At 43.6% G+C, this 23,737-nt stretch overlaps 1 long non-coding RNA gene across 1 annotated transcript in view; it reads left to right on the plus strand.

The window, feature by feature from the left end:
• The window catches only part of LOC123383417, a 146,987-nt gene that overhangs the window by 78,895 nt on the left and 44,355 nt on the right, over nt 1–23,737 (plus strand). The window contains exon 2 of the long non-coding RNA XR_006593127.1: nt 23,160–23,229. This is a non-coding gene — a long non-coding RNA (uncharacterized LOC123383417). The remainder of the gene's footprint in view (nt 1–23,159; nt 23,230–23,737) is intronic.

Raw genomic sequence — 23,737 nt, forward strand, 5'->3', positions numbered from 1 at the left:
AAGAAAAAACCCTCATTTTCCAGGCAGTTACTGACCCTTGCAAAGTGGCTTCCTTGTGTTAATAGTGACAAGCCACCAGCCTCCGAGTTATTTATTACAGTGGAACAGCTGCAAGTCTATGAGTATGGATGTGTTCTGTAAAACCCTTTAAGCTTTCTTTCAAATACTGATTTTATTAGCATCAGTGATTGTCTCTGTTGAGTAGTTCAGCATGTAGTGAGCTGCACTGTTTATCTTTAGCCAGCGCTCAGAAACTGTTACTTAAGTAATGCAAAGGAAAGCCATTTTTGTTTGGGGCGTGCTGGCTCAAATCCCTGCCTGCTCTGTTCACCTGCTATTTACCTAGTGTGCAAGCAGGGCACTGCAGAGCAGAGCTGAGAAGTGGGATGCGAACCCTCCTTGGCATCCGCATTCCCCCTCTCCACAGAGGAGCTCCTTCCTTCCCTCGGGAAACGGGAAAGAGGTGCTAATAGCATCTGGGGTAAACTGCGTTCAAAATCTTGCTCTCAGGGGCATGGCTGCCGGCCAGCCCAGCCACCGTGGACTGGTGTTTCATTTCCCTTCTCTTCCAGCTGGAGAGAAGCGGAATCTCAGGGTTCTACCAGGCAGGGAGGGGCCTGGAGGAAAAAGACTGGGTCTGAGCGTCTAATTGAATGCTTGCCCAGGTGCAAGAAATCAATTCTGTCCTCCCCACTGGAGGGATCTCCTCTGCGGTCACGTCCCCTTTTATCCAAATATATGGCACATTCGAAGGCACGCATTCAGGAGCCGACACCCGCAGCACCTTAGTGTCACTTAGTTCATCACGCCCCCTTCGACAAGAACCTTTCTTCTGAGTAACAGTAGAAAGTTGTTATTGTTTCCCTGGAGGGAGAATAATAGATATCTTGATGTGACACGTTCTGTGCAACGGGGACCCTGGCAAACAGTCTGCCGATTTCACAGAAAATAATTTGATTTCTGAAATCGTTATTTCAAGAGCATGCTTTTTTTTTTTTTTTTAATTTTAAATGAGGATTCCACCTGCTGTACAGGGAGGAGTGAGGGAAAGGTGCCAGGAAGTGAAAGCCTGGTGAGGGAAATTAGAGACGGCTAAGTATTCTTAAGGAGCTGCGGCAAACACTGGGCACAGAGGCTGGCATTGGAAGGGGGCCAGCCTGAGCAAAAGGGGCTGACTGTCCTCCTCGCCAGCTCCAGTGGGCAGAGCTAGCAGAGGGGAAGCTGAAAAAAAAAGGGAAGTTGAGGAGGATAAAAGTGAATAGAAAGGAGACTATTAATTCAGAGTCTTTAGGAAGAATTTGTGCTTTTACGAGGCAGCTGTTAAGGGGACCAAGGGGGAAAGATAGGATAGAACCACAAGCCTTCTTCTAGAAGAGTTACCAGTTGAGAACACAGGCCTCTCTCTGTGGCTTCATCGTTATGCTTTATTTGCTGCATAATTCTCCCTGGGTCTTGCTCCTCTATGGAGATTTCTGATGAATTAAGCTACGCTGGTGTGTTATTTGGGGCTGGACACTCACTGTGTTTCTCTGCACAGGTCGTATATTTGCATTTGAAAGACGGTCTAAACTTGAAGAAATAATGTATCATGAGGGAATGGCAAACTCAATGAGGCCAACGTCAAGTGTTGTCCACCGCATCCCCCCCTTTCTTGTCACAGATCCATTTGTTGTGAGCTCAAAAAACATGATCTCAGGGTGCCTGGGTGGCTCAGTCGGTTAAGCATCTGACTCTTGATTTTAGCTCAGGTCATGATGTCATCGTTCATGAATTTGAGCTCTGCATCGGGCTCCATGCTGACAGTCAGTGGGGAGCCTGCTTGAGATTCTCTCTCTCCCTCTCTCTACTACTCCTTTGCTTGCACTCTCTGTCTCAACAACAAATAAACATTAAAAAAAAAAACCATGATCTCTCCAAATTTCTGTTGAACTGTTCATCACATTTCTTAAATGTGTGGAATGCAAAATGTAAAATATCATTCCAGAAAAAGCACAAAGAAATCACAGGCAGGTTACAAGACCTGATGTCAGAGACGTGTGAGCTGAACCAATGCCCTCACCCCAACTAGCCCAATGTTTGGCTGAAGGCATCTTCAGAAACTGCAAGTTTTACTTACTGTCATGTGAGGTCTGAATCAAGCATCGAGCAGAAGGCTCAACCTCGGAAGTTATCCAGCCACAGTTGGCCTCTTGTCAGAGTTTTCCAGGATACAAAGGCTTGTCCTAGAGCCTCTCTATACCTGTGGCACCTTGACAGGTAACCACCTAATTCATAATTTACACTCTGGGGTACTAGGCAAGGTACAATCCCCCCCACGCCCCCCCAGATTCCAGTCTTCCATGAACAGATTTATTTCTAATGTGCTTTAAGGTAGGCCAGCACTGTTCAATCGAACTTTCTGGGATGGTGGAAATGTTCTATGTCTGCGCTGTCCATACATAGCCTCTGGCCACATGTTATTTAGCACTTGAAATGTGGCTAGTTTGACTGGGAAGTGCATTTTAAATTTTATCTAAACTTAATTAATTTGCATTTCAATTGCAACATGTGGCTAGTGGCTACCGTGTTAGACACAGGGCAGAAGCACACCCCAAAATATGATAAAATGGAATAATTAGCAATATTTATCTTTAATGTCAAAGAGAAGCCTGGTACTGTGGAGTCCCCCATTTAAATGGCCATTTTTCTGGGTGGCCATGTCTGTCCGTGACTTTCACTGACTGCTACCCAATGTGTCTTCAGGGAAACATGTAAATTTGGTGTTAAGTGTAGAGTTCCCTTGTCCTCTTTTTCAGCCTCCAGGTCAGACTAACATGTAGGGCTGTTTTCTCCTCCAGACAATAGGCATTGCCTCCCAAAGCTGGATCCTTTCGTTCCGTAAAAGCGAGAAGCTGGAGTCTTTCCAAAGAATAAAAGCTTTCCTTGAAGACTCTGCCTAGGAATGACAGCATTAGTGGTTTGAATACATTAAAGGCCGGATCACTCTATGCCCACTCCAGGCGGATCACATATATACATATTTTTAATTCCTTGCCCTTGGTCAACCAACATAAGGGAATTGGGACTGAAATCCCATGTGAGCCTCCTTGGAATTTAAAGCCCACTTTGCTAAGACAGGATTAGGCAAGATAAAGGAAAAAGCAAGAAAATGAACACAAACACAATTAGACTAGACCAGCCCTCGAGTCAAGTCATGTGTAATTTCCAATACAAGAAGATTTAATTATGCCATCATGACCAAAATCACTTATTAAGTGCCCATTTATATGTGATGCTGGACCGGGAAGATATACAGAGAAAGTCCGCCTCAGTCTCAGCCCACTAGACAGACAATAATGAAACAGAGAGATATTCAGGATGGGAATTAAATGCATTAATGAATATTTACATTCAGTGCAAATGTAGCCCCCACAGAGCAGGCTTGAAACTCAAAAGACTAAAGAACAAAGCTCTGGACTGTTCTGTTGGATGCAGAAGGTGGGGGAGGAGGCTGTTTGGATCTCTTGTTCTCTTTGCTATGTGCATGAACGTGCTGTTTGTCCTTTGGGAAAGGTGTGTGTGTGTGTGTGTGTGTGTGTGTGTGTGCGTGTGTGTGTGCGTGTGTGTGTGGCGCAGGGGGTGGGTTCAGGATTTCTGCAGCCTGGAGGCTGTTCTCTTCCTGCTCCAAACCAGAGAGACACAGCGAACCACCACCTCTCCCTGCAGCATGCACTAATATAGGTTACAGAAGGTGAGTGGCTGAGAGAGAGAGAGAGAGAGAGAGAGAGAGAGAGAGAGAGAGAACAAATGAGAACTCCAGCAAGCCACACAGCAGTAGAACTCCACTCAACACACAACACCGGGAATCCCTCTAGACTAGGGGTGAAACAGGGATCTTCTTCCCCAAGGCGATGGAGGTGAGAGGGACAAACTAGGCTTGGGGAAAACCCAGGGAAGAGACACCAGAGCTGGTAATCCAGAAACTGAGAAGACGGGGGGGGGGGGGTGGGGAAGAAAATAAGGAAGAAAAGGAGACATTTGGGGGCAATTTCTTATAAGTCACAGTTTTTCAAAGTGTGTTTTTAGGATGGCACATGCTGAGGTGGCTTGGCTAACTTGGAAAAGTTCGATGGTTTCAGTGAGCTAATGACAACCAGCGGCTTGGTCAGTTAGGAACGGGCAGTTCCAGCATGGCGCAGAGAGCTGTGCAACAGTCAGTTAGGAGCCTAAGAGTTTTGAGATCATCCATATCCAAACTGAGGTGGCATCCTTGAAAGATTAGGAAAAGCATGAGGATTCTCTAAGTGTGATGGCTCTGATGGGAAGAAATGGCAGGAAAGAGATGTGATGGATTGACCTTTTCAAATATCGCGCCTGGGTGGCTCAGTCGATTGGGTGTCTGACTCTTGGTTTTGACTCAGGTCATGATCTCGCAGTTCATGAGTTCGAGCCCCACATCGAGCTCCGCACTGGCAGTGCGGGGCCTGCTTGGGATTCTCTCTCTTCCCTCTTTCTCTGCCCCTCCCCCGCTCATGTGCTCAGTCTCTCTCTGTCTCAAAAATAAACTTAAATAAAATAAAATAAATCAAATACCAGATGGGCCCCTTGTGTAGAAGAGCTATCATATTAACTGTAAGAATTCAGCTGGTCTGTTTGTGGTTCAGTCTCCACACGTGGTATACACTGGACCAGTGCCTTGCTCACGGCGCTCTGTTATTCATGTTGCTAAATAGTTTATCGTATCCCTCGCCTCATGTAATGCAGAAACTCTTCTTTCTAGAGCACGCTGAAGTAAATCCCAGAGCACGCTCCAGCTACCTGTTATCCCAAATTCCTCTATCTGTCTGCCTTGGGCTTCTGCTCTGAGTGGCCGTGGAGCCCATTCTGCCTCATGGTAGGTAGATAGCTCCTGCTAGTTATTATAGTTACAGCTGTTATTTATTGCTAACATTTATTGACTTCTTACTGTGTATTGGGGCTATACATGTATTCTTTCCTTTAATTTTTACAGTAACTTCATAGGGGAAGTACTATTATCCACATTTTATAGGTGTGGAAACAGATTGGGAGATGGATGGAATAGTGGCCCTCCACCCCAAAATGCGTGTCCACCCAGAACTTCAGAATGTGACTTTGTTCGGAAATAGGGTCTTTGCAGATGTAATGAGTTAAGATGTGGTCGTGTAAGAGTAGGGTGGGCCCCTAGCACAATGATGGGTGTCATTGTAAGAAGAGGAGAGGGCACACGGTGATACAGAGAGAAGAACCCATGTGAAGGCAGTGAAAAGATAATACAGCAACCATCACCGGAAGCCAGGAAAGAGACATGGGACCCATTTCTTCCTGAGAGCTTCCAGAAGGAAGCAACCCTGTGGACCCATTGCTCTAGGACTTCTGGCCCCCTGAACTATGAGAGAAGACATTTCTGTCATTTTAAGTCACCCAGTGTGTGGTAACTTCTTACGGCAGCCCTAGGAAATGAATACAGAGGTGTTAAGTACCTTGTCCCAGATCACACTGTTAGTAAAGATCCCACTGTAGAAGCCAGGGCTTGAAACAAGATCTGTCTGATTCCAGAGCCACCATACTGAACACATACACTCTCCTTTTTCTCCATAGTACAACATCAAAACACTTCCACACTCCCCAGAAATTATCCCCTCTGTGTCATACTGAGGAAGCATTAAACATTCTCCTTGGCCCTGGAAACCTGGGTTCTGTTACTTGACCATTTCATACCTACTTTCTGTGAGCTACACCAGTTTCTCTGGTTAAAAACAGGTATAGGCAAAAAAAAAAAAAAACCCACACACAAAACAACAAAAACAAAACAAAAGCAGGTATAGGTACAGGTGTACATGTAAATACAGATATAAATAGATATAAATAAAATTCAGCGTAAGGAAGGTTTTCACTCCTATTTGCCTTGGTTTCCCAGATACATGGCGTGGTGTTCTCCATATCTAACAAAAGTTCAACAATGTCTGTTAATTAATTAGGAAAGAAAGAATGGACATCTTCTCTTGAGGGCCTTGTAATCTCATTTCAATGATTAAATAAATCTCTAATCCCAAGTCTGTGCACCTTGTTAAATAAAGTGAGGAAAGCTTGGAAATTAATTTCTTTAATATGTAGCGATTAAGAGCATGGGCTTTTGAATCACTGGTCATGGGCTCACTCACCTCTTCACCACTGCCTAGCTGTGTGTCATCGGGCAAGTTGATTTATCTCTCCGAGCTTCCTTGTCGTTGTTTTCAAAATGATGGGAACACTAGCCACTGTATAGGGTTTCATTACTATTAAATGAGCTAATGAGTAGAATACACTTTACATGGTACCTGGCTCATACAAAGTGATCAGGCATGGTGGTTCTTGGAGCTGTAGGTGTACATAAATATACAGCATGTGCATCGCTAGGATTTTAATGCTATTATCACATGAAGATATAGAGAGCAACATATATCTTAATTGCTACTAAAGTTGGATTCAGTCAGTTGCAATGGAACGTTTGGTTTTCTGCCTCTAAAGTCCTCTGTTAACAAATCCCTGTAGGTCACACTAAATGTAGCTAATTCAGACAGGAAGCCCCAGAATGGCAATGGCTGCTAAGATATTGGTGCACTGAGTGAGCAGGGGAGGTAAGCAGCCCCCTGCCCCCAGGAACCTGGTTGCCTTCATTCACTACCTGGACACCTATGGCTGTCCCATGCCTTGTGCTATCAAGGTACCTGTGCATAGTAGATGCTATTTCAATGTGTCTGTGCCTTTAACTGAATTCTTATTAATACCAGCCTCTCAGAAAGCTGTTGGTTGGAAATTGCTGGCAATCACATATCTAAAAATTTCTCGGTAGCAAAGAGCTGGGTAATATCACTTAATTGGAAGATACCAGTGATCTGGCTGCAACTGTGTTTGCAGAACGTCTGGCATCTCCACCATTTCTGAGCCTTCTAGATTAAGCAAATGGCTGAAATTCTGATCTTCTGCATGCAAACTCCCTGGTCAGCCGGTTACTCTGATGCAGGCCCAGATAAATCTCCAGAGCTCTGTTTCCCTTCCTGCAAAATAACATTCTTCTTCCTCACCTCTCATTTTTCTTGCTGAGTGGAGAAAGTGATATCTTTATGACCCTTAGAGGCAATGCATGATTTAGAATGGCTAAGTAAAGAGAGCCGTAAACAATGGTTGGGATGCAGAACGCTCACCACCTTCTAATTTATTTCCTCTCCATCTGACTTCAGACGGGAAAGGAAAAGTTGCTGTTTATTTGCAAGAACAATATTTTTATGGCTCAGCTTTATCAAGCTAGGTTCTGAGTCTGTTTAACGTAAATTTCTCAGAGTTAAATGCCAATTGCATCGAAATGCTCTAAGGCCGAGGTATAAATGAGGTAAAAGTGGGGCAGGGCAAGAATTTCAGCAAAATCATCCGTACAGTACCGTCTGTGGAGGTTTTGGGTCCAGCTGGGCCAAACATATGCCGAGGAAGGTGAGTAGGCCCTCTCCCCCTGTTCCTCAGACTCTGGCAAGAGGGTCTATGTTGACCCTGCAGTGTCTTTATATTATGAAATGTTTCCTACTTCTTCTCCTCCTTCTTGCCAGTTATCATTCATGTCTAGCCTGCTGTGTTGATCTGGATCATCCTCTACCATTCCCCAAAGCGGATCCTGAGATGGGGATGATTTGGGGGCAGCTTATTTGGGAGGGGACCCCAGGAAATGCCGTGAGGGAGAAAGAGGAAGTGAGACATCGAGCAGAGGATACCAATAAACGGGGTGCAAATGAACAGGTTAGTTCTGTGGGCAGCGGGGGCAAACTCCCACTGAGGAGCTTCTAAGAGACTGTGTGGAAGGTGTCTGAGAATCGAGAGGCAAGGAATGGGGGGCATTTATCCGCCAACTCCCATCTCTCTTTGGTTGATGGCTGCTCCCAGGGGATGTTAATTCCTGGCCACTTCCGGCCTGTCCTGCAGTTGGGGCTGTGCTGCAGGACAGGCCCAAAGTGGCCAGGAATTAACACCCCCTTGGGAGCAGCCGTCAACCAAAGAGAGATGGGAGCTGGCAGATAGGTAGAGTCACAGATGCTGGCTGTAGAAAGTCCCTGGAGGTGTGCGGTGACAATAAGGAAACTGTGCACTGAAGCTGCAGGTGACTTCCCGGGTGGGTCAAGGCAATATGGACGGGGAACCAACAGCGGATGGAACACCTAATATCTGCCTCCTTCATCTCTGCTCAATCCTATCTCCAACCCCAACCCCAAGCCCACTGCCCTTGCCTCTCAAATCTCATCCCAATTAGTTCGGCTCCCCCCGGCAAGAAACACTTGCTATGGTCCCACACCAGCCCCAACTCACATATTTAAGCTCACATGTTCTGTTTTGTTTTTAATTGTTTAAGCTTAGTTATTTTGAGAGAGAGAAAGAGAGGGTGAATGAGCAGGGGAGGGGCAGAGAGAGGGAGAGAAAGAATCCCAAGCAGGGATTGGTGCAGACAGTTGCAGAGCCCAACATGGGGCTCAAATCCACGAACCCGCGAGATCATGACCTGAGCCGAAATCAAGAACCGGATGGCTTAACCAACTGAGCCATCCAGGTGCCCCTACGGTCACATGTTTAAATTCTCTGCCTGGTCTCTGGAGGCATTTTTTTTTGGTGATCCCCGGAATAATTAAAGTGGGGATAAGAATGATAGTGGATAAGGTTTGGGGGAAGTGAGAAGTAATTGCTGACTGTGGGTAAGAAACTGAAACTAGGAGTGGAGATCAGGGACAAATCATGAGGCTTCGGAAACCTTGCTAAGGAGGAGGTGGCCGCATCACCTTACAGTTGTCAACTGGGTATCAGGGGTGGGCTGATTAAACATTTTGGACAGAGACAGAGAAACTGCTGTGAGCTCTCCATGGGGAACCTTTCCGTTTGGAAGTTTCTCGCTCTCAGGACTCATCTGCTGTCTAGCAAATAACGCTGACAGCATTTAGATACTGTGCATTCAACGGGACATTTTATTTTCTGCCTTTTCGTATTTGTTTTCATTGTTGAAATAACAAGCTTTGAAAATATCATCGATGTCAGAGACATATGCCTTGACCTTCACCACTGGTTCCTGGCAACCTACAGGGAAAGCAGACGGTACAGTGAGCAAGGGCTCCATCCAAAGCAGGATTTTAATTTATCCTTTCTGGAACTGGATGCCATGAAAGGTAGGAGGAGGTGTGATTACTGCTTAGTGAGTTTTACCACATACATCTTCTTGGCGGTCAAGCAAAAATAATCACCACCGAGAACATATAAGATAATAAACCATGAAAAACAATAATGTAATGAAATACACTTTTCCCACTAATTCTCCAGCACTAGTTTCTTCTTCACTGTGGTTGAGTAGGAGAGTGGTTTTTAGGAGGCTGCTTTGTTCACTCTTTAAATAAATGTTGGGCCGCCTGGGTGGCTCAGTCTGTTAAGCCTCCCACTCTTGGTTTCAACTCAGGTCATGATCTCATGGTTCGTGGATTCGAGCCCTGCATCGGGCTCTGCACTGACAGTGCAGAGCCTGCTTGGGATTCTCTCTCCCTCTCTCTGCCCTTTCCCTGCTTATGTGTGTGTGCTCTCTCTCTTTTTCTCTGTCAAAAGAAATAAACAAAAAAATGTTTATTGAGCACCTACTGTGCACAAAAGATTATTCTAGGCTGTATCCTAGACAGCATTACAAGGCCAAGAATAAAAAGAGACAAATGACATTACAAGGAAAAGGGTGAGAACAGACTCGTGTTTCTCTCTTCCTTTGTCTTGTGTTGATTCTTTTTTTTCATTGATCTCAAAGGATATACTGGTAACTTGACAGCTTGTGATGTTCCTCCTAATCCCCTTGTTATTTCTGTGGCAAAGAAGGTCTTAGAACTTATACTGAGCGGAGAGTCGGGGGGAGCCTCCTCCCCAGTAACATTCCCCTAAGGCCTGGGGGTGAGGGCAGCTGAATGAGAAAATACCACTTTCGTCCAGGAAGCATTTGAATTGATTTTGGTGCGCCCACACCTACTTCAGTAATACACCATTCTCTAGAGCGCAGACTTTCGGGAAAGTCAACTGCAGTGAATACCAGGACGTGCTGATCCCCCTTCAGGAACAAGCACTTAACTCCCCCACCTGCTAAAGTGCTGCCTGCAGGCGGCCTTCAGGTGTTAGCCCTTTGGAGACTGCCTCAGCTGAAGAGAACTGCCTGGCCCAAGATCTTGCCAGGGTAAGTCTGCATCCTATGACCAGCTGACCAGTGCAGATACGAGGGCTCAACCCCCTTGTCGTAACTTGACACAATGCTGAGGGCCATCTCGGCCTGCAGCACAGCCGAACTCCTGCCTGCTCTAGCTTCTCTCTCCTGCCCTTCACAGGGACAAACCCCCAAGACACTCCTAATAAATGTCTCGGCATGCTAATCTCCATCTCAAAATTTGCTTTCCGGAAACCCAAACTATGACATGAACCCTCCAGAACAGAACGTAGGCTAAACTCAGAAGTAACTAGGAGTGGGACATGAGAAATGACCATAATTATCATGAGCCTCTTACATAAAAGGCCGGGGGGGGGGGTGGAGCATGGAAAGCAACAATAGGCATAGAGGTCGGTGAGCGAAGTAGTCTTTGTTCCTGTGTGCACTTGGGGAACACCTGTGTTACGCACACGAGTGGGTGTGAGGCTGTGTGTATGCTGTTAATGATTTCCTCTCCGCACTGGAATGACAGTTGGCTGGTAGAGATGGAGGTAGGGATGGGTACGACTATAGCACTTGGCTGGAGGATTGTCTGTAGCTGTTTGCAAGCAGAGAGGCTCCAAAAACCCGATGGCTCTGTGGATGCTGCATGTGCCTTTCTGGCTGGTGTATTTGTCAGTTTTGAGCATTGCACATGCATTCCGCTGTCTTTGGCAGATGGCATTGGGAAATGCCTATCAAACCTCTGGCTTATTTGAGAACACGGAGGGTTCCTAAATGGAACGGAGGAAAGAACAGAAGGGAAAGAATTGCTTCTAAGAATATTAAAGGGCAAGGGGACCTAGAAGTCCAACTCAATAATGTGGGCAGGCGCCTACTATGTCGGTAACTGCTTCAAAGCCAGTATCAGAGAGTACGTGATGGAGTCTGGGCAGGAAGGTTGAGCACATGTGACAGGGAATGAGAACATGCTGTTGAAAAAAATAGAGGCCACCTCCGATTTATTCATCTCTGCATCACTAATGCTTAGCTCCATGTCTGGTATGTAGCTGGCGCTAATCACGTGTTTACAGCAGGAATGAACCACTGAGGTGATGCGTGAGTGAAAGCATATAAGGGCTGCAGGGGAGGAAAAGAACAGATAGTTGGGGTTGACTTAGGAAGGCTTCGTGGGGTTTGAGATGGGCATAGGTGGGAGTGATATTTGGCATGGTACAGAACTGTATCCTAGGTGGAAGGAGCAGTAGAGGTACAGGTAGAGAGGCTGGACTTTCAGAGTAGAAAATGAGAAAGGTCTATAGGAGGACAAGTTCTGAGCTGGCGACCAAGGAAAGAGAAGGGTCTAAAGGTTGGGTGAGGCCAGTTGGGGCACCTGGGTGGCTCAGTCAGTTGGGTATCTGACTCTTGGTTTTGGCTCACGTCATGATCTCACAGTTTGTTGGTTTGAGCCCCACATGTGGCTTCAGATTCTGTATCTCCCTCTTTCTCTCACTCTCTTTCTCTGCTCCTCCCCTGCTCATGCTCTCTCTCCATCTGTCTCAAAATAAATAAGTAAAACTTAAAAAAATATTAAGGTTAGGTGGGACCAGTTAATGGGGGTCATTGAGGGCTCCATCTGGCTTTGATCTGATGATCAGGGAAGACCCATCCAGAGCTCTTAAAGAGAGGACACAAGGTGGTGTTTTACAAAGGTAGGTATCTTTATTTTGCTTTGCAGGACTGGTGTTCTCTAGTTATCATTCTTGTCACCATCACTGTCACCACCAAAGAGATGTCTTCAGCTACTATTCGATACTCAAACCATAAAAAACAAGAGTCAAATTCCCCGTGATATTTGGTGAATTGACCACATGCATGTACTTCCTCCTTCTCCCAACACCAAAGTTATAGAAATGGAATAAAAACTCACTGCAATAAAGAGAATGATAGAGAGGGCTGGGAGCAGGTGAGATAGTTCAAAAAACTTCTGGAAGGTAGAAAATATAGTCAAGAGTTCACACTAATGAAGTAGGTAAAGGATGCCACACAGCCCAAGCATGCATGGAGGGGCTACAATTAAGGGGGGAGGGCACAGCCTGTTTTGGAGAATTGCAGACGTAATGAAGGGGGACAAGGGGGAGACAGTGAGGATTCATTGGCAGTCTGAATATGAAACAGAAAACTCACCCACTCATGTCTACAACTCCAAGCAAAAAATAAGAGATGTCTTCTCAAAATAAATCGAATGTTGCCAGGTAAAAATTTTCTACATCCATATCCAAATATGCAGGACTCCCATCCTTCATCCCCTCCCCCCCACCTCCAGCAAGCATTTAAGGAAAACCTCTTGCAGAGGCAAGAGATAATTGGGGGAGGAAAGAAGAGAGTTTGAAATCCAGGAGGAGTAAAGTAAATATTGTATTAATGAAACAAGGGCAGGACACCACGAAAAGGTGAAAACCTGAGAACAAGGAAGTATACTTAGAAATTTAAAATATTATGGCTAAAATAAAACATGTGGAAAAGAATTAGAAGATGATGTAAAGAAAACCATTCAAAAAGTAGAATTAAAAGAAAAGACAAATATATAGGCTGGAACTCTTAGATAGGAGCTGCCCATCCACAGGTAGAATATCCTCTTCCTCAGGGAAACTCCAGTTCTGCTCTTTAGGCCTTTCAACTGATTACATCAGGCCCACCCACACTGTGGAGATGAACTCCTTTACTTGAAGCCAACTGATTGTAAATGTTAACCATGTCAATAAAATACCTTCATGGCAACACCCAGATCAGCATTTGATCGAATAAGTGAGCACTGTAACTTAGCCAAGTTGATTCAAAAAAATTGACCATCACAGATGAAAACTATCACCACCACAACAAAAGAAGATCCATCCAGGAGGTCCAACATCTGCCTGATTAGGAGTTTCAGAAGGAGAAGATAGAGAAAAAGAGAGGGGAAGTTACCAAACCAACAAGGTGGAAAGTAAAACTGATTCCCAAACTGCAGATCGGGAACATGATATCCACATTCAAAATGCCTGTTGTGTGTCCGGCATAAGGGATATACAAACAAAGAGAACGGTGATCTAAAGAAATCACCAAGGATAAAGTTAGAGTCTTAAACATTTTCAGAGAGTAAAAAAAAATCACTGCCTACAGGAAACGAGAATCACACTGGTATCAAACTTTTCATTGTCAATACTGGACACCAAAGGATAGGGAGCATTGCCTTAGAAGGGATGACAGATCGTAATTTTCAACTTGTAGCTTTCTACGCAGTCAGATGCAATCTCCCCTCAAACATGATGGTAAAATACACTTTCAGAAATGTCCAAGAACTTGGTCTTCCACACATCTTATCTTAGGATACTACTTGAGGATGTGTTGTGACAAATCAAGGGTATAACCAAGGAAAGACGTGGGATCTGGGAAATGGTGACACCCTGGGGCAGCAGGGAAGGGACATCCCAGGATGACAGCCATACATTGCCCCCTGAGGAGGATGGAGGACTGACGGAGAGAGGTTTCCCTAAAACATACACACATACACACAGCAACACACCATGATAGGTTGGGGAGTTTAATCATCTGGGAGAGAGATATCTCAAAGGGGACGGGGAGAGACTGTTATTAGTATAATTTGGTTTGGCCACATACTGTATGATTTCATTTATATGAAGTGTCCTGCATAGGCAAATCCATAGAGACAGAAAGTAGAGTAGTGGTTGCCAGGGGTGGAGTGGGGTGGAGTAGGGTGTGTGGGGAGGGGGATGGGGGTGATGGCTAAGGGGTACATGGTTTGTTTTGGGGGTGGAAAAATGTTCTGAAACTGGTGGTGGAGTCACACCTATGCGAATTCACTAAAAGCCATCAGATTGTATGCTTAGATGAGTGATTTGTGTGTACATTATATCTCAGTGAAGCCGTTGAGTAAAAAAAGAGAGGCACCTGGATGGCTCAGTCTGTTAAGTGACCAACTCTTGATTTTGGCTCAGGTCATGATCTCACGGTTCGTGGGTTTGAGCCCCGCGTCTAGCTCTGCACTGGCAGCAGGGAGCCTGCTTGGGATTCTCTCTCTTTCATTCTGTCTCTCTGCCTCTCTCTCTCTCTCTCTCTCTCAAAAACAAATAAACTTTAAAAAAAATTCATGAAGGGGCACCTAGGTGGTTCAGTCAGTTCAGCATCTGACTTCGGCTCAGGTCATGATCTCACAGCTCATGAGTTCGAGCCCCATATCCGGCTCTGGGCTGACAGCTTGGAGCCTGAAGCCTCCTTCAGAGTCTGTGTCTCCCTCTCTCTGCCCCTCCCCCACTCATGCTCTGTCTCTCTCTTTCTCTCAATAATGAATAAACATTTAAAAAATTAAAAAAACAACTCATGAAGATTAACTGGAAGCTCCTCAAGGGAAATTCATGCCGTTGTCTTGCCAGCCTGGCGCAATATTTACAAAGGGCACTCTACCATACGCTGGCCATCTTCCGTTCTTCTCTGAGCTTCTATCAGCCACTTTCCTAGGCTGCTCCCAGCAGCTCTGCTCCTCGGCTGAACTCTCCCATCTCACACCCAGCCTTTTCCCCGTGGTTGGACTTTGGTGCCTTGTCCCTTCCCCCACTGCCGATCAGACTGGCTCCACTATTTCCCTTATTTCCACCAGTCTCAATACCGCTCACCCACCTCCTGCCTCAGTCTGCCAGGCAATTTCTAGCACATCATGAAATTAGCCTCCCTCAAACCCATGCTGATAAATCTCTTCTACAAAATAACGTCCTCCATGCTCAACTCGCGAGATGCTAGGACACTCCCTGCCAGAGATGCTTGGAGAGAGGGGTTCCCCCACTGGGACAGAGATTGGATTCAGAATGACCAGTTCTTCTTAAAATTTAAAGTGCGCACAAATCAACGGAATCAGCTGGCGATCTCGTTAAAAGGCAGATACTGATTCAGCAGCTCTGGGGCCTGAGGTTGTACATGCCCAACAAGATCCCCAGTGGTGTTCCAGCTGCTGGTCCTGGGACCCCACTTTGAGGATCAAGGAGATAGACCGTCTCTGAGGTCCATTTCATCTCTGACTTCTCATCTTATACCTGACGAAACTGATAGGGATCCCAGCTACATTTCATCTGACTCTGCTAATGCAGCTCATGAACACGAGCTCTCTCTGGAGGTCCTGCCAGCATAAGTTACAACTTAACAGAAAGGAAAATGGCTTTTCTTTTAGGCAAGATAACCTTGCTAGCATTGAGAAGCTATGGACCAAATACGGAGCATAAACTATGATTATAATACTATAGAATCTTCTTTATCCCATAGAAGTTGATTAATTTCAGGGGAATGTTTCTATTTGACTGATATTTAAGCATCATTTGTGAATGAATGGCATATAAATCATTTTTAGGATCTGGCAGACTGGGCCAGGACGAAGAGAATACACCATGATCATTTTTAACTCAACCACGGATTCACAACCCTAGAAATTCAAGAGGGTAAAACCTATAGATTTCCAGGTTACACTTCACACTAATTATTATCATCACTGTTGTTATTACTTTTATTATTTTAAATCAGAGTAATTCGGGAAAATAATTGAAAAACTCAATTTGTACATAAAAGTGTGTGTCATAAAAGGCTATCATTACTGATATCACCCCTTCCCAATTGCATCTACTTTTCAAATGACTTTGCCCCGTCCTTTTTTGTAGTTACCGCCACATCACTAAAGACAATAGATCTTCTACAATTTCTTGATTTATCAATTGCGCACTTTGTATATTGGCTCCTTGCTATGGGAAACGAGAATTTCACTCCGGTGTTTCTTCTCTCCTCAGCTAACCAATAAATTCATCTCTCTTGTTTGGTTCCATTATTAGTTACTTCTGTGGCTTTAAGTAATGTATTTTAATCTCTCTTTTATCAGCTAGAGAAGAAGTAAAGTATCCTTAGTTCTTCGCTTTTTAAGGTGAGGCTCATAGGGATGCTACCCTTTCTCAACTCCTTCTCCAATGCCTACCTCCTGAGTTTTGCCACCATATACTTATTTACATTTAGTCTTGCATTTGAAGGTTGATGACAATGATAAATACACAATTCAAATAAACAAATCTTTGTTTTTTTCTGTGGGGTGGTTCCACAAGTGGAAAATCAACAATGTTTACATTACTGTGGCTACGTAAACATTGTTCATCGGCAGCAAAAGAGTATATGGTATCTCCTTTCTCCAAAACGATTTCTTGAAACTTCGAATTGTTTTCATATTGCACTAACAAATTAGGCCCTCAACTTATAGAGATATTCTTAATTGAAGAGTGCTTATTTTATGAGTTAAAAGTGTCAGAAAATTCTCAGGTCTTTTTTCTGACCTTAACATGTTTGTGGGGCCTGTTTTAATTTTGTTCAGGCCCTGACTCATCCTTGTCTCTGGTTCTTAGTGAAGGCTGAGCTCAGGTTGTTCCAAGACACAGGATAAGAAGGAACATCTGGTTCTTCAAAACTCGCTCTGCAGTAAAAGACCAACAAACCTTTGATTATTATTCAGAAGCTGAAAGGTCAAGATTCCCTTCCCTTACTTGCATTAGTATTTTTTTAATTGAAGTATATTTGGTATAGAATATCCTATAAGTTTCAGATGTGCGTCATAGTGATTTGATATTTTTGTACATCATAAAGTGATCCTCATGATAAGCCTAGTTACCATCTGTCACCATACAAAGTCATTACAATATTATTGACTATATTCCCGATGCTGTACCTTTCTTAAACTGCACGTTATTACCCAATAGTGGGTCATGAAATCAGTTTACTGGGTCACAACTAACAGTTCTAAAAAGCGAAGTAGAATAGAATAGGCAGACTTCATTACCTATAGTAACATTTAGGCATTGTTTAAATAATATGTGTGTGTTCTGGTTGCATGTGAAATACAGATTTTACTTCTTTTAGTGTTGGTTGCTATTGAAAAAGCTTCAAAGATTCTGTCTTGTGTGCTGAATTGATCTCCTTTTGGACTAATTTCCAGTTTGGGAGTTGCCCTCCTTAACTCTGTGGTTTAAGGAGCTGGGACCACACCTTCAGTGTGTCTAATGGAGCTCCGGGCTCTGCTCCCCCTCTTCTCTGAGATGTATTTTCCCAAGAGGGTTACTGGCTCAAGTTCCTCTTGGATTTTTAGACCCCCAATTCCAATGGGACTCCTGGTGGGAAACTGGTCGTCTCTGTCAGGCGCTGTGCCTTGGCATGTTGAAAACCAGAACAGATGATTCCTTTGTTTTCTTTTATTTAAAAGTTTATTTATTTATTTTTGAGAGACACAGAAATAGAGCAAGCCGGGGGGGGGGGCAGAGAGAGAGGGAGAGAGAGAATTCCAAGCAGGCTCCATAGTGTCAACATAGAGCCCAACCTGGAGCTCAAAACCACAAATGAACGCTGAGGTCATGATCAGGACCGAAATCAAGATTTGGGTGCTTCACCTACTGAGCCACCCAGGTGTCTCTGAGCAGACCATTTCTTGAGAAATTATCTTTGGGAATAACCATGAAATAAAATGAATAATAATACTAGGTAGAAAAGAAATGTAGACAGGGAGCATTTTCTTTGATTTAACATTTGATATCTCATGCCAATAAAAAAATTAATAAAATAAATTTACAGTACAAAACAAAGCCAAAGGTATCAGATTAACACTTTTAGATGACATTGCTGTCATTTTTGAAAACAAACAAACAAACAAAAAAACAACAAAAAAGGGAAAACGCCATGGAGAAATACTTCCAAAGGGTGACCACAACCGGGTTCAGAGATTTCATCCATGGAATGACATAATTAAGTAACTCGATTTTTATTCTTTGTCTCTACAGTGCTTTGGTTCTCACTGTTTATTTTGAAAAATTTTTTAAGCTTATTTATTTATTCGAGAGAGGGAGAGAGAGAGCAAGTGCATGCCACATTTGCTCCCGCAAGTGGGGGAGAAGCAGAGAGAGAGACAGGGAGAGAGAGAATCCCAAACAGGCTCTGTGCGGCCAGCACAGAGCCCAACGTGAGGCTTGAGCCCACAAAACTCATGACCTGAGTCGAAACCAAGAGTCAGACACTTAACCGACTGAGCCATCCAGGTGCCCCTTAAATCTGTTGTTTAATTGTGAGGATGTGCAACACCACGGGGGTTGGAGACAGGAACGGCATTCAGTGTGAACCCGGGCGATTCAGAACTGAATTTTCTCCAGAAATGAACCCATGTAGCTTGGTCAGCATGTGTCAGGGCTAACTCCAGAACTGTGAATTCCCTCAATTCACTTCCTTGTGGAATACTGTGTTGATTGAAGAATAACCACTAAAAAGTGCCACGGTGAAGCTTCCATGTATATTACAGTATGAAACCGTAAAAGTAACAGCGCCAAAAGATTGTTTGGAGGAGGAGTATTTTATCACTGACTTGTATAGACATGCCACTGCATGGTGAAAACAAAGCCGACCCCAGTAGCTAGTGTTATTATTGTTTTAAAATTATCCGTACACAGCGCACCCCTTATAGCCTGCACCTGGGACTGACCATTCCTGCTCCCCCACTTGTGGTACACCCAATTTCAGAAACAAAAGTTGTGCCCACTCTTTCACAAGGTTTTTTTGCTGATTTGTTTAGGGCCCTTCAGTAACATTAGGGAAATAAATGTGTAAGGCACAACCCAGTGATTCTTGCTCACAACTAGCCCCTCATTTTCCTTTGCTGGGCTCTAAGCCAGGGAACAGGTTTCTGGACTTTTCTTGGCTCTGAGGTAGCACTCCCAGTGTGTGTGTGTGTGTGTGTGTGTGTGTGTGTGTGTGTGTGTCTGTGTGTTTAGCAAGTTGCTGGGGAAAGAGGGTAAGTGTTGGGTGGAATGAAGAAATCACAAGACAACAGATTTCACTACACAGTGTACCTAGGGTATACGTATATGCTAAGTGGAAGGAAAGCCTTGAGCATTCCCTAATACTCCTAAGATAAATTAAAGTACAATCAAAATTTTGTGGGGTTTTTTTTTTGGCTAATATACAGTAGTCCCCTCTTATCTGCATGGAGGTATGTTCCAAGACCCCTGGTGGATGCCTGAAACTGTAGATAGAACCAAACCCTATATATATTGTGTTTTTTTCCTATACATACATACGTGTGATAAAGTTTAATTGATAAATTAGGCACAGTAAGAGATTAACAATAATAATAAACATAGAACAATTATAAAACAATATACAGTAAAACCTGGGATTGTGAGTAGCTTGTTCCATGAGTGTTCTGCAAGACGGGAAAACATTTCTAATAAATTTTAACTTGATAAACGAGCGATGTCTTGCAATACAAGTAGTTCTTGATGCCGAATGTCACATGATCACAACTGAGCCGATGGTTCTTGAAATTCACTTTGACATACCAAGTGCTTTGGATTTGCAAGCATGTTTCCGGAATGAACTATGCTTGCAAACCAAGGTTTTACTGTACTGTAACAAACTTTATGTGAATGTGGTCTCTCTCTCTCTCCAGATATTTTGTTGTGCTGAACGCACCCTTCTTGTGATGATGTGAGATGATAAAATGCCTATGTGATGTCATGAAGCAAGGTGCATGTCACAGGCATTGTGACGTAACGCTAGGCTACTATGGATTTATTGATGATTCCTCAGAAAGAGGATCATCCACTTCCCAACCTCAGCTGACCCCGGGTAGCTGAAATCATGGATAAGGGAGAGCTACCATACATGCATGTTCCCATGGCCATCCTCAGGGACTGTCTCTCTGTTTCCCACACCCATCCCCAGTTGTTTTTTTTCTCTCAGTTACAGAAAGCAACTCAAAATAAACTTTCCTTCGGATTCTCTAATGAGAGCCACACTTCCATCTGGCCTGCCCTTGTTTTCTTTTTCTTCACCTTTCAAGTACGAGAACATTTGAGACTGACTCAATCTGCCTTCAGCATTATAAATGTGCCTTCCCAGTTTACGTGCTTACCTCTCTCAACAACAAAGGTTTCCTAGCTTTGTATGCATGCGGCTTACCACGGCTTACCATGGCTTACCACGCTAATACCACCCCCCAGCCTAGCCTGGCATTCAGAGCCCAATGGATGGATTTCTTCCAGAGGGAACACAATGCTGAAAATGGAGGAATATCTTGGTGCCAATAAAATGTTCTGAAACCCTAACTCCCTGACTTCAAGCAGCTTTCCCATCTTCTTTTGAACTCAGCATTCTCCAGATAAGAATCAGCCCAGGCTTCTTGATTTCTCCTCTTGTTTTATATGCACTGTGGCCTGAAATGTGGCCCTGGGACTCCCTCTGTCCTTAGGACCAGCTCAGCCTGTGCTTCTCCTTCAGCTTCAAATAGTGAAGAAAGTCCTAAACCCCTTACTTTCTTATTGTCCATGTGATTGGCATAGCTTGCTGCTCGGCAATGGAGATATCCACTTGGGGGTCCTAGGCAGCCAAAGGGAGTATAAGCCTCTTGAGGGCAGAGTCTGTACATCTCGAAGAGTTTCGCGTCCACCATCATGTGCAGCATATATCCTTGGGCATAATGTATACAGAATAAATTTGCCTCATGAATAAAAAGCTTAAAAATAGAAGGTACGAGAGAGCCGTAAAATGTACTCCCGTGTTAGAGTGTGTGTATGTATGTGAAGTTATCATTTAAAATTCTTCGGGGAGCACCTGGGTGGCTCAGTCAGTTAAGTGTCTGACTTCTGGCTCAGGTCATGATCTCACAGTTTGTTAGTTCGAGCCCTGCATCAGGATCTGTGCTGACAGCTCAGAGCCTAGAGCCTGCTTTAGATTCTGTGTGTGTGTCTCTCTCTCTCTGCCCCTCCCCTGCTTTCTTTCTCTCCCTCTCTCAAAAATAAATAGACATTAAACATTTTTAAAAAATCTGTGTATTTGTCATTATAAAGCAAAAGCTTTCAAAACAACAAGAAAAAGATAAACACACCAATAGATAATTTGGGAATGATGTGAACATTTTTTTTTGTATGTTTCCTGGTTATTTATGTTTCTTCTTGTGTAGAATGTCTGCTATCAATAGCAATAAAGGAAGTACAAGTTTAAACAATGGCAAGAAACCACTTTTTGACCTACCTAAGTGGCAAAGATTTTTTAAAAATGTGTAATACTACCTACTGTTGGGAAAGGTTCCACGTGGAGTCTAATATACTAAGACACTGTAAGGGCAGAGAATCTTCATGAATGGCAGTTTTCATCAAGAGACTTAAAATGTACATATTCTACAACTTATTTGGAAAGACTGTTTGACAGTATCTTCTGAAGCTGAACATATGCCATCTTTTATGATCTAGCAACTCCATTCCTAGGTACACATCCAAAAGAAATGTGTACATATGTTCACGAAGAGACATGTACTAGAATGTTCATAGAAGCACTATTCATAACAGCCCTAAATTGAAAAGTACTCCAGTGCCCATCAACAGTAGAGTGGGTAATGAGCGGTGGCATATTCACACAATGGAATACCATCCAATAATAAGAATGAATAAATGATTACTAAACCCAACGACAGAGATGCGGTGCACCAACGACATCATGTTGAGTGATAGGGGCCAGATAAAAAAGAATACATACCGTATGAGTGATTCTGCTTATATGAAGTTAAAAAAACAGCAACACTCATTTATTGTGTTAAAAGTCAGTATAATAGTCACCTTTGGGGTGTTTAGAAACTGGGACAGTGGCTTTGGGGATGCTGGTGATATTTTTTTGATCTGAGTATTGGTTCTATCAGTGTGTTCATCAAGATACAAATTCATCAAGCAACACACACGTGATTTGTGTGCTTTTCTGGATGGATGTTAAACTTTAATAAAACTAAAGTCTGCATACTCTTTTACCTAGTAATTTCACAACTAGTGTTTTATCCTGCTGAAATAATTGTAGATGTTCACTGAGGATTTATATGCAAGGCTTTTCCTTCAAAGTGTTACTTTTAATAGTGAGAAATGAAAAACTACAGAAATGTCAAATGATAGTGAAATGGTCAAATATATTATGGAACAATATGTACCACCCTGAAAGGTCATGTTTAGGATGAATACATAATGACATGGGAAAATATGATTTCATGTAAAGTGATAAAAAGCAGGATGCTAAACTGTGTACAGGGAATGATCACAATTTCATTAAGAAATGTATCCACATTTGGGGCACTTGGGTGGCCTAACGTTGGTTAAGCATTGACTCTTTTGGCTCAGGTCATGATCACATGGTTTGTGGGATTGAGCCCCTGCATTAGCACAGAGCCTGCTTGGGGTTTTCTCTCTCTCTCCCTCTCACTCTCGCTCTCCCTCTCTCTGCTCCTCCCTCACTTGCACATGCACACGCACAAGGGCACTCTCTCTCTCTCTCTCTTTCAAAGTAAATAAGTAAACATTAAAAAAAATGTAGGGGTGCCTGGGTGGCTCAGTTGGTTGAGCATCCAACTTCAGCTCGGGTCATGATCTCACGGTTCATGAGTTCAAGCCCGGAGTCAGGCTCTGCACTGACAGCTCGGAGCCTTGAGCCCACTTCGGATTCTGTGTCTCCCTCTCTCTCTGCCTCTCCCCCACCCCTGCTCACAGTCTCTCTCTCTCTCTCTCTCTCTCTCTCTCTCTCTCTCTCTCAAAAATAAACCTTAAAAATATTAATGACCTGGTGTCATATGAGAAAATATATTTTTTAAAAATTAAAAAATAAATAAATAAATAAAAGAAATTTATCCAGTTCAATGCCAACACCAATCATTTTGGAGTGGTTGGTTTTTCAGGTGGTCTTATTTTCTTCATTATACTTTCTTTAACTTATATTCTAAGTTGTATGCAATAACAATATTATTGCTTTGTAATCAGAAAATGTATTTAAAATTTTTATAAATTCATGATCCAAAGAGGATTCTGCCATCCTCAGTCCATGCTTTCTCACAGCTTATGAAAACAGAAAAGTCAAACAGCCAAACTCCATTCTTGCTGCCTTGGCCCTCAAGCCAATTTTCTCTCTCCAGGCCTCCTGACTCCAACAGAAGTATTCGAAGCCCATGGAAAACCTCACAAATCCTAGAGAGAGTTAAAGAGGTAAGTGAATTCACCTCCTTTCTGAGTAGCAGGTGTGGACCCGTGGTGAAAGATAGGAACTGCTGGAGGAAGGAAGCCAGGTGAGAGGAATATGATATCTGCTCCTTTCCTAGGCTCGCAGCAAAGTGAGCCCTCTATAGGCTTGGAGGAACCATCGTTGCAATAGCTGCTTATTTCCTTCGGTCCCTGAAGTTCCAAAGCTGGAGAGTGACAGCGGACGGCAAACACTGGGTGATATTTTCTGTTTGTGAAGCTCAGTGACAAATTACCTTGTGCACGCGTTGGTGGAGATGGTCTGATCTGAACTGCATTGTTGAAGCCAATCGGAGGCAAAGCAGGGTGGCATTTCTTAGACCCGGGCATTGAGACTTTATCAATGGGTCTATATCACAAGCCAAACATTCTACTTGTTAACTGCAATGTAGTCAGTTCATCTTAGATATGATAACTCACGAGGCACCTTGAACATCTGAGTACAGAAGTTTACGGTAATTCACAAGGCAGCACG

This window comes from Felis catus, chromosome X (genome assembly GCF_018350175.1).
Source record: "Felis catus isolate Fca126 chromosome X, F.catus_Fca126_mat1.0, whole genome shotgun sequence".
In the NCBI taxonomy this organism is placed as follows: Eukaryota; Metazoa; Chordata; class Mammalia; order Carnivora; family Felidae; genus Felis; species Felis catus.